Here is a 12,505-nt window from a genome sequence, read left to right as displayed (position 1 = left end):
GCGCCTGCGCCCGGCGTCCCTTCTTAAATGTCTAGCGGGGAGGGGCCTGGGACCTGAGGCCAGCGGACTCTCGCCGGAGGTGCTCCTGGCTGGGCGTGGGCCGGCCAGGGGCCCCGCAGCCCCTGCCCCCAGGGTGACCTCATCTGTAAAGTGTGCATAGACAGCGCCCTGCAGCTCTCCCTCCCGGCCCAGACACACCACAAATAACAAGAATATCAATAATTAACATGTATTGATCACTTACTATATGCTGGACATGGTATTAAACCCTTTTTGTGCGTTGGTCTCGTGATACCCTACAGCCTAGCCACTATTAACGATCGGGCAATCTACCGGTGAGGAAAGAGGTCATCGGGTACTCAAGGCAGAGCTGGAATAGCACAGGACTCCTGATGCTGCTGATGTGCGCTGTCACAGAGAGGCAGGTGGAGAGGATCGGAGTGCAGCTGAGCCCAGCTGCCTAGGCTGGAACACCTAGGCTCTGCCACTACCTTGGGCATGCCACTTACCACCCTGAGCCTCTATTTATTCATTTGTAAAATGGAGTTGCTAACAGAACATGTCTCCAAAAGTTGTGAGAAAACAGTGTCTGGTATATTTAAAAGTGCTATTATTGTTATTTACAGGCTGTCATGTCTGGCAGTGGTGGCTTACACCTGTAACCCCAGCACTTTGAGAGGCTGAGGTGTTTGGATCGCTTGAGCTCAGGAGTTTGAGACCAACCTGGGCAACATGGAGAAACCCTGTCTATAAAAAATACACAAAAATTAGCCGGGCGTGGTAGCCTGTGCCTGTAGTCCCAGCTACTCGGGTGGGTGGATCCATTGACCCCAGAGGCAGAGTTTGGTTGGAGTGAGCTGAGATCATGCCACTGCACTCCAGCCTGGGTGACAGAGCAAGACCCTGTCTCAAAAAATAAAATAACATTAAATTTAAAAAAAAATTTTTTTAAGGCTGTCACTTGCTTCACTCCTGCCCTAGGATCTTTTCCTGGGAAACTCGTCGTGTTTCTGGGGTGAGGCAGGGCCTGGCTTAGCAGTTCCCTTAGAGGAGAAGGTGGTAGAGGGCCTGACCGGCCCTTGGGTGTGACCCTATGCTCCTGGGTGGCTCCCATTATAGGAATTAGGCCAGAAGGCAGTCACCTGCTCTGCTGCTGAGCTGGCCAGACTTTGTCTGGGTCTGTTTTGTTGCCTGTAAAAATGAACCGCATTACCTGCCTTACTCCCCCATCTTTTATTTATTTAACTCATTTACTGAGTGCCCCTTATGTGCCAGGCACTGTGCTGGGGGACTCCGGGACCACAACTGTAAAGGAAATAGACAAAGCCCTCACCAGGCCCGTTAGTTTCTAGAATGGAGGGAGAGGGAAAACAATCCAAGAATCCTACTAATTGGTATAAAATTTCAACCATGGAAAATAGTTTCAAACTCCAAAGGTGCTAATTCAGATGCTGGGCATGGGGGTAGGGGGAGCAGAATCAGAAAAGGCCACCTTCCCTGAGAACAGAGGAGCTGAGTGGGTTTCTGGAGGCAGGTCTTGACAGGCCTAATTCTTGGGAGGATGGATAGCTCCATTTCTGGCCACTGTGACTGTGCCTGGGCTTGTTGGAGCTTGTTAACTACTCCACCTCCCCTGAGCCAGGAGTCTGAGACTCAGGATACGTAGGTGCTGGCTAGAAACTAGTGGACTAAATGACCTCCCCCTGCAAGCTGCCCCCCATCTGTAGTCCCCTAGAGAGAGGAAATTCTACGTTAAACATTCAAACCTCTGGATTGGCTCCCCTCCCCTCCCTACCCTCCTTACCTCTTCCTCCCATTATACAAAAGCTTGGCCCAGTTAGGTCAACTACAGTGAGGGTGGGGTTAGGAGGGGAGGAGGAGAAGGGAGGGAAGGGAAGGTGTAAGTCCTTGTCTAAATCCTTGGAATTATTTCCTGGATAAAGAACTAAGGCTAGGAGAGGACAAGATCCCTCCTCAGAGAATGGGACGGGGTGTGGTTCATCCCAGAACCAGAGCCTCCAGTACCCATAGGGTAGAGGCCTTTCTAAGTCCTTGAAAACAGCTGCAATCAGATCACAGGCCTGCTCAAAACCATCCTGTGCTTTCCATTTTCCTCAGTGAGAGCCAAGTCCTTATAAGGGCTCTAAGGCCACCTGCCTCTTCTCTGTCCCTCTCCCCTGTGCTCAAGCCATGCTGGTCTCCTGCCTCAGGGCCTTTATACTTGTTCCTTCTACCTAGAATGTGCTTCTCCTGGATATCCACCTGGCCGGTTCCCTCGCTTCCTTCAAGTCTCTGCTAAAATGTCACCTGACCCTCCTATATAAGCAACTTCCCACCTCCTGGCACCCCCTAGTCCTTTACCCTGTTTCATTTTTTTCCATAGTATTTACCTGTCGGGGTCCGGCACATCTGCCGGGGGACTACCGACCCGCGGGAGTCCCCGAGACCGCCAACGTAGATGTCTCGTTCAACCTGAGAGAGAGAGTGCGCGGGAAAGAAAGAACACAGAAAAGTAGAGTCTGGAGGGCTGCATGAAGATTATGGCCAAAACGCAGCAAATTTATTTTTGTGGGTTACAGCTTTTATACCTTTTGTCTTGTTTACATTTACCTCATCTCAGCAGAAAGAAACAAAGGGGAAAACAGAAAGGAAACAAACTCCATAAAATAGATATCCGGGGCTTGTGATATCCTGCTCAGGAAGCAGTTTAAGGGGGCTAGTGGTAGTAGTTTACATTTCAATGATTTTACATTCCAAAGATACAATGGCACCCTTAAGGTGGCTGGTTAAACCTGTTTTTCATCAGGAGCTAAAACAAAGGCTTGGCTCCAGGGAAAATATGGGCAGAGGTCTCTGCTCCTCTTAGACATTTCAATTGCAGCAAGTTTATTGCTTACACAGAGACTGAAGGGGGACATGGAAGCAGACAGCACAATGTCCTCATAAACTGCAGGCCTTTGCTTTGCATTCTTTTGTTGCTTTTAGTGAGTCAGCTTACGGCCCTGTCTCACTCGACAGCCCTCGAGGTGAGGAAATGCAGTACAGGTCCAGCAGCCAAACTGGGACGAGTCAACTGTCTCGAGCCTTTGGCGCGAACACCACATTTACCACCATCTGAATTATAACTTTCTGCTTTCTCTATTTCCATCTCCCTTTACTAGAGGTCATGATGGCAAGGACTTTATTTTGCTGGGGATATCACCACCATATCCCCAGCACCTAGAATAGTGCCTGACATGTGGTAGATGCTCAAAAGACAATGGTTCAATGAACTCCTCTCGGTCTCAAGAGAGGAGATTGCACAGCTGGAGCCCCAGAGCACGTGGAGAGAGTTGCCCACATTGAGCTGCACTGTGGAGTCCAGCGCCCAAGAATCTACACCTAGAAGGAAGCTGAGAAATCACATCTCCACCTATCCAACCATTTGAATGACAGGGAAACTGATGTCCAGAGGGAAAGGTGACTTACCCAGAGACAGCTAAAAGGTCCCGCCTGTCAAATTTCTAGAGGAAAGAAGAAGCAATCACAAAGGAAAAGATCTGCAGACTTATTTCCATAGAATATAAAGTCTTCATTCAAAGGCAAATGATGAACGAAGTAGGACAAGATCTTCCTTTTAAAATATGACAAACGTTACTATTTTAACTATGTTTGATAATAACCTGAAGATCCCTCCCTCAGTAAACAGTTAGATAAAAACCAAGCACTGAGAGGTTGTAACGCAGAACATGCATGCGAGACACACAAGCGAACACTTCTCCAGCTTCCGAATAGTGAGAAAACACTGCGCCTTTCAGCTTGTTCTTTGCAGCCAGCACATTAGCAATGATTTTGCTTAAAATGAGAATGCTCAAAGCTGGTAAGGCTACAGGGAAACAAACCCTAATGAAGGCCTATAAATACACCCTTTCAGGAAACAAATCTGGTAGCCTTTAATCAAGACCCGTAAAGTCTCTAACTCCACATTTGGGTCTCCATCCAAAGGAAATACTCTCAAGTACAGAATAAAAGCCTTAGGTGCTAAGATATTCTCCATAACATTATTGACATGAGTTAAAAAAAAAAATAAAGATAAACAACCTACATGTCCAACAGTGGCGAAATCGCTGAGCAAATTATAGTCTATCCACTCCAGGAATATGCATCATTAAAATGACATGTTCAAAGAGAGTATAATAATATAGAAAACTGCTTACATAATAATTTGTATGTAGAAAAAGTGTCGGGGTCCAGCACGTCTGCCGGGGGGCTACTGACCTGCAGGAGTCCCCGAGACCACCAACATAGATGTCTCATTCAACCTGAGGGAGAGAGTGCGCGGAAGTGAAAGAAAAAAGAAAAGCAGAGTCTGGAGGGCTGGCTTAGGCTATGTCCAAGTAGCAATTTTATTTTTGCAATATGTTCTATTATATACTTTTCTGAAGTTAATGTTGTTTACGCCAGATCAACATACTTAAGTTACAGTAAGCAAGTTATGCCCACTAAGTTACACCCAGTAAGTAAGTTAAGCACAGTAAGTAAGTTACACCCAGCAAGTAAGTTATGCCCAGTAAGTACTTAACAATTGTAAGCAAGTTACAGTTATGCCCAGTAAGTTATGGTAAATAAATTATAGTTACGCCCAGTAAGTTATGGTAAGTAAGTTACAGTTACACCCAGTAAGTTACGGTAAGTTACCAAGTATAAATACTTAAGTTAATATTTTACAATGAAGGTAACAAGGGTCCAAAATGAACACAATCAAGCAATAAACCATAAGGAGCCGAAAGTGGACACAGTGCCTCCCAAGTCCTCATACCCATAAAATAATGTCTGTTAATTATTTTGAATAGCATAGTCCCTCTCTCGGTTCCTGCTTTCCCTCAGCTCGACTCCCCCAACCGGGGATCTATGTCCGGGCTCAAGCTCACCGTACGGTTAGGCCCATTTCCTAGGGGCCTCACACAGGAGCGATCCCCACAGATCCCTCAAAAAAGCAGAGAACTTGGTCATAGGCATAGAAAAGAATTGCACTGGAAACCATGGCACCAATATATTAACAGAAGTCCTCTCTGCATGGTAGGGTTAGGTAAGATTTTCTTCTGTTTCAAATGCTTTCAGCCTTTCTGATATAAACAGATATAAACATATGTTTTAATCATGGAAAATGTACAAATTTTTAAAATCTGATGATATTCCTTTCCTTCAAATGTATTCTGGCTCTGCTAATGCCGAGAAAAACAGCCAAAAAAAGGCAAAAAGAAAAAAAAAGAACAAATGTATTTCAGCTCAATTGCCAAATACCAGCTTCATGCTCCTTGGTGTTCTGGACACATCACTAGGAGCTGACTTATTGAACCAGGCAGCACTGTACTAAGGGCATTACACACATCATCTTACTGAATCCTGACTACAACCTTGTGTGATAGGCATTACTATTTTTTTTTAAGATGCAGTTTCACTCTTGTTGCACAGGCTGGAGTGCAATGGTGTGATCTCAGCTCACTGCAACCTCTGCCTTCTGGGTTCAAGTGATTCTCCTGCCTCAGCCTCCCAAGTAGCTGGGATTACAGGCATGTGCCACAACACCCAGCTAATTTTGTATTTTTTAGTAGAGACAGGGTTTCACCATGTTGGTTAGGCTGGTATTGAACTCCTGACCTCAGGTGATCCACCTGCCTCAGCCTCCCAAAGTGTTGGGATTACAGGCCTGGGCTACTGCACCCAGCCATGTATTACTGTTTTTACGGGTGATATAACCACAACTTAGAGGAATGAAGCAAAATGGTTTTTCTCACTCTGGGTTCAGGTTTTCTCTCCTCCTTACACCTGTTCTAGTGCTTTCTGTTATCCTCAGCCTTAGTATATGTTAGTCTCTTTGCCAGGAATACACTTCCCACTTTGCGTGGCCTATTCCACTCCTTTTCATCCTTCAAAACCCACCTCTGTGTCTCACTTCTAGGCAAAATTATTAGTCATTGGTTAATATGTACTTCCACAATACTGGGTTCATACATTTAACCCTGGTTTTAAATTTAACCTGGTTATAAATATGTGTTTCCGGGTTTGTCTCCTTTTAACCCCTTGGGGGCAGAGAAATTGTTTTTTCACCTCAGTATTCCCTGTCTCTGGGTGTCACGTGCAATAGGATGAAATGTGAAATAGCTTTGATGAAGTCCATCAACTCCAGTCAATTGATTGCATCTGTCTGGATTGCTGCATTGAGATGGGCTGTTCTTCTGGCTTGGTGGGAAGGAATCCTGTGATCCATTCTTAATGTCTGCCTGGGCTCGGGAATGTAAGTATCGGCACTAAAACCTGTGTTGTCCAACCCCAGGATATGTGCTCAGTAAGTTTTGAGAGACTTTGGGGAAGTACCTAGAAGTCATAAGAATTTCTTTGCTCCCAGTTGGGTAATGCCTCTGAGAGGCTGTCTATACAACCTCAGTGAGAGAGAAGATTGCAACGTGGATTCTTCATCCAAATGGCAGTCTTATCATAGCCTCCACCCAAAACCTATGCCTCTTTTTTTGCAAGAGGTCACTCAGCTTCTGAAGAGCTATTTGTGATTTTAGATACTGAGAGGAAGGATGGAGACAGCATGACAGAAAAACTGTTTTCCTTTTTGAGTTGTTGCTTCTCACATAGCAACCATAGGAGTCAAAGCAGCATCCTTGTCACAACTAAGGGTGTTCCCAGCACTGAGTAGAAGCTGCAGCTGTGTCCCCATCACTGTGTGACTTTGACCAAGTCCCTTTCTGGCCTCAGTATCCTCATCAATGAAATAATTTCTGGGCCTCTGTTTCCTTGTCTGTGAAAAATGAAGTAATAATATCTACCTGTGGGGTGGATGTTAGGCTCAAATGAGAAAATATGTATGGCCGTGAGCTTCACGTGGCTGTGTCCAGGTGCCAGAGATGACGATTGCTGTTGAACTGAGCTTGAAGGTAGGAGGGATTTCACCAGAAAGAAGTGAGGCTGTCCCAAGTGAGAGAAAGAGCTGGGCCTTACAGAGGAATGCTACCCGGAATTCAGAGAAGTGCAGGGCTGGAGGTCATTGAGTGCATAAAGATGTCATTACCACATGGGGGAGATTTCCCAAAACACTTTGTCTTTGGGCTCCTGCCCTTGGTTTCATTTTAAACACTTTCCTTTTGATAAAGGCTTTGCATCTATCCATCCATTCATTCAGCATCTACTGCCCGCCAGACCCACTGCTAGGTGCTGAGGTTACAGACAAGAATTTATATAATTCCTTCCATGAATCCTCAGGCCAGTGGGAAGCAGCACAACAAATCTCAAATAACAATAATAAAAGCATACAGAAAGATGAATCATTTCAGAGGGAAGGTGTATGTGTGTCATCAAGCGAAAGTCAAAGGGTTTGCAGAGGAGCTGAATTTTGAAGCATAAGATGATAAAACGGAGTCACCAGGACAACAGAGAGAAGACATGTGAAGAGCCTTCTGTCCGGTGGGAAAGGCAAGCTCTGAGAGACAGTAAGGGCACCTATTGTGTTGGGGGAAACAAAGTCATCTTAGGACACCCTGAAGGCAATTGAGCCCAGGCCTCAGTTCACAAAGGGTTTCAGTTTTAGACATTCAGTCCCAGGGACTCACTCCCTAGATTGATCTTTGTCTTTTAGTTGGAGTGTTTAGTCTAGCTGCATTTAATGTAATTACTGTTACAGTTGTGGTTAAGTTTACCATCTTGCTAAATCTTTTCTTTTTTTCTTTTTTTTTTTAGAGATGATGTCTGACTATGTTTCCCAGGGTGGTCTTGACCTCCTGGCCTCAAGGAATCATTCCACCTCAGCCTCTCAAAGTACTAGGATTATAGGCATTAGCCACCACAACCAGCCTTGCCAAATCTTTTCTACTTTTCCCACCTATCTTTGTTTCTTTACTTCTTCTCTCTTATCTTTTGGATGAATTATTGTATATGATTTCATTTCTGCCCCTGTTAGCTTCTTTTTTTTCTTTCTTTCTTTTTTTTTAAGAGACGGAGTCCCACTCTGTCTCCCTGACTGGAGTGCAGTGGGCGATCTCGGCTCACTGCAATCTCCACCTCCCGGGTTCTAGCAATTCTCCTGCCTCAGCCTCCTAAGTAGCTGGAACTACAGGCGCACACTGCTATGTCCAGCTAATTTTTCTTTGTATTTTAGTAGAGATGAGGTTTCACTGTGTTGCCCAGCCTCATCTCAAACTCCTGAGCTCAGGCAATCCACCTGCCTCAGCCTCCCAAAGTGCTAGAATTATCGGTGTGAGCCACTGTGCCTGGCCCTCTGTTAACTTTTTAGTTACATTATTTAAATTATTTTTTAGTAGATACCCTAGACAATATGCTTTCTTGATGTTTGGCAGTAAACCTCAAATTAGTACTTTTTACTGCATCTTGAAAAATGCAGAATCTTAAAAGTGTTGTTTATTTACTTATTTTTAAAAGATGGGGTCTGCTATGTTGCACAGGCTGCAGTGGTGTGATCATAGCTCACTGCACCCTCAAACTCCTGGGCTCAAGTGATCCTCCCACCTCAGCCTCCCAAATAGCTAGGACTATAGGTATACACCAGCATGTGAGGCTAAGTTGTTTTGTTTTGTTTTGAGACAGAGTCTTGCTCTGTCGCCCAGGCTGGTGTGCAGTGTTGCGATCTTGGCTCACTGTAACCTCTACCTCCCAGGTTCAAGCAGTTCTCCTGCCTCAGCCTCCCAAGTAGCTGGGATTACAGGCACCCGCTACCATGCCTGGCTAATTTTTGTATTTTTAATAGAGACAGGGTTTCACCATGTTGGTGAGGCTGGTCTCGAACTCCTGACCTTAGGTGATCCACCAGCCTCGGCCTCCCAAAGTGCTGGGATTACAGGCAGGAGCCACCGCGCCCAGCCCAAGGGCTAAGTTTTAACATTATTTATTTATTTATTTATTTTTTCTTTGTGGAAACAGGGTCTCACTATGTTGCCCAGGCTGGTCTCAAATTCCTAGGCAGGCAATCTTCCTGCATTGGCCTCCATGTGCTAGGGTGAGCTACCATGCTTAGCCTTGAAAGTATTTAATGTCATTAGTCTTCTAATGCCTTTTGTATTATTGTTATCACATATATTTTACTGTCACCTTTTTTTTTTTTTTGAGACCAGGTCTTACTCTGCTGCCCAAGTGGGAGTGCAGTGGCATAATCTCAGCTCACAGCAACCTCTGCCTCCCAGGCTCGAGTGATCCTTCCACCTCAGCCTCTGGAGTAGCTGGGAACCAAAGGCACATGCCACCACACCCAGCTAATTTTTGTATTTTTTCATAGAGATGAGGTTTTGCCAGATTGCCCAGGCTGGTCTCAAACTCCTGACTTCAAGTGAACTGCCCGCTTCGGCCTCCCAAAGTGCTAGGATAACAGGCGTGTGACACCTTGCCCAGCCTGCCACGTTTGGAACCCCATGAGATATTATAATCATTGCTGTTTTAAACTGCTGATTTTTATATTTATCCACAAATTTGCTTTTTGTCAGTGCTCTTTATTCTTCCTGCTCTTCTGTGCTACCATGTAGGGTCATTTTCCTTGCCTTAAAGATTGAACTTTTCATTTATCTCCTAGTGCATATCTACTGGAAGCACATTCTTTTGGCTTCTGTTTGAGAATATATATATGTATATATAGATCTATTTTTACAGAGTTTTGCTCTTGTTGTCCAGGCTGGAGTGCAATGATGCAATCTTGGCTCACCATAACCTCTCCCTCCCAGGTTCAAGCAATTCTCCTGCCTCAGCCTCCAGAGTAGCTGGGATTACAGGCATGCGCCACCACGCCCAGCTAATTTTGCATTTTTAGTAGAGACGGGGTCTCTCCATGTTGATCAGGTCGGAGTTTGAGGTCTCAAACTCCCAACCCTCAAACGGGGGAGTTTGATCTGCCTGCCTCAGCCTCCCAAAGTGCTGGGATTACCCACCTGGCTGAGAATGTTTTTATTTTACCTCCATTTGGAAGAATAATATTGCTGGGTATGAAATTCTAGATAGACAGTTTGATTTTCTTTCACATTCTAAAAATGTCATCACATTGTCTTCTGGCTTCCATTGTTTTTCATGAGCTTCCCTTCTGTCAAGGATTATAACCCCTTGAGTCCTAGCTATATTAACTCCTCACCAATGCTTTCAAAGAAAGAAGAGTATATTTCACACAGTTTTGGCCAGATGTGGTGGCTCACACCTGTAATTCCAGCACTATGGGAGGCCAAGGCAGGAGGATCACTTGAGGCCAGGAGTTTGAGACCAGCTTGGCCAATATGGTGAAACCCTGTCTCTACCAAAACTACAAAAATTCACCAGGCTTGGTGGCCCATGTCTGTAGTTTTGGCTATTCGGGAGGCTGAAGCAGGAGAATTGCTTGAGCCCAGGAGGCAAAGGTTGCAGTGAGCTGAGATCACGTCACTGCACTCCAGTCTGGGCAACGGAGCAAGACTGTCTCAAAAAAAAAAGTCACACAGTTTTAACTTGTGTCAGTTTCTACAGTTCTCTGTGAATATATTTATTCATGGGGACCCATGGAGCAAGAAAATATATATGTATATGTATAAATACATACTTACATATTAATTCTATAATTATACTGTGACTAATACAGTTAAGTAGCATTATATTATGCGTTAAAATGCTTTAATTTATTAAACATAAATATTTAAAATATGGTATGAAAACCTGTCTTGGCAAGTCTTTATTTTCAGTTTCTCTGGATTCTCAAATAAGAAAAGTGGCCCAGGTCTCTTGATCTCTGGGAGACTCTGCAGGAGCGCCTCATGGCTGACACAGTTTGGGAGTGACACAGAGGGTAATGTCTAGGAATTCCATTTGGTCTCAGGAAGGATATCTTCTGGTCAGGCCCTCCCTTCAGTCCCAGGCTCAGGAGCCCAACTATGAAGGCCTGGAGACCTGGCTTTTTTTTAGTGCACCAGAGCACTAAACTCAAGCGAGACCTGGGTGCAAATCAGAAAGCTGTTTTCTAACACACGGTATCTATTCATACCTGGTAATGGCCACATCGCGTATCTTGGGCTGCCTATTCCCAGTGCCCGGGAAATGGAAAATGGAAGCAGGGAACAGAAAGGTGCTAGGTGAGCCACAAATCAGAGGCAAAGGATGGAGGATGGTTTGGGGTGGGTAGAGCAGGCACAAGGGAAGCCACTGCTGAGAACTGCTCTCTAGGGACCAAAGTGTTGTGGCACTTCCTCGGTGGTGTTCTTGTACCATACTTCCCTATGCTGATCTTGTACACATTTTTTTTTTTGTAGACCTGTCAATAGAACGTATTCAGCAACAGTCAGCTTTTAATTAGGGAACTGCTGTGTGCCAGCCACTTTACATATATGATCTCTTATCCTCATTATAATTCAGTGAGGTAAGTATTGTTATCCCTGCTTTATAGATGAGGAAATTAGGTTATGAGGCTTGCCCAAAGACACACAGCTAAAATGTAGCAGAGCTGATATTCAGCCCATGTCTGTCTGACTCCAAAGCCTCCACACGTTGTATGTTCTTTTTTAAAAATTTTTCATTCATTTTTATTTCATGGGCCACCAAGTTACACACTTTTTACTCTCAATAGTTCACAGACAGGTAGCCTGGGGGTTGGATATGGCCCACAGATGTGTACTTGGGAGGGTGCAGCCTCCCAAGTATTTGGAACTACAGGCGTGCACCACCACGCTCAGCTAATTTTTGTATTTTTAGTAAAGACAGGGTTTCACCATGTTGAACAGGCTGATCTCCAACTCCTGACCTCAAGTGATCTGCCCACCTTGGCCTCTGGGATTCCAGGTGTGCACCACCACGCACCACACCTGACCTTCAGGAGTTCAATTTGGATCTCACTGAGATTGAGGTGTCTGTGTGATATCCTGGTGGAGGGGGCTCCACTGGGCAGCTGTACCCAGAGCTAATGAGGAAGGGCAGTGCTGAGAGCCATCGGCAAACGTGTGATAGAGCCTGGCAGTGGCAGACCATCCTGAGAGGATCTGACAAGGGACAGAGAGCCTGGGCAGGGGCCAGTTAAGAGCACAACCGTTTCAAGTTGAAGGGAGGAAGACGGAGCAGGCAGAGAGGAAGAAGAGAAGAAGCAGAAGGGAGCATTAAGCCAAGAGGAGAGAATTGCAGGTAAAAGTGGTGACATGCCAGGTACTGTAAAAAGAGAGGGCTAGGGAAATGTTGGCAATTGAAGCTCAACAGTGGTCACTCCAGAAGTTTCCACAGGTGAGATTTTAAAAAGGAAAAAAATAGAAGTCAGAACACAATGGGTTAAGTCAGGATCAACTGTACATTTAATACCAAGGAATGAAGCAAAGGGGCCTCTCGATAAGGTCATCCTTAGAGACTCCAACAAGCAAGATGCAACACATTCTGGGGTGAGAGCAGCTCTCCTCTCAAAGGTGGGACTGGGGTGCATTAGGGTCAGGCAGGCCTAATCTCCATGGCCAGTGCAATCTCAGGGAAGCATATCTGAGGCTGAAACCCAGTCAAGGGTAGTGAGAAGGCAAAAGGCGCA

Source organism: Callithrix jacchus, chromosome 5, assembly GCF_049354715.1.
Source record: "Callithrix jacchus isolate 240 chromosome 5, calJac240_pri, whole genome shotgun sequence".
Lineage (NCBI taxonomy): Eukaryota > Metazoa > Chordata > Mammalia > Primates > Cebidae > Callithrix > Callithrix jacchus.
The sequence above is the reverse complement of the archived record's forward strand: the minus strand, read 5'-3'. Positions refer to the sequence as shown.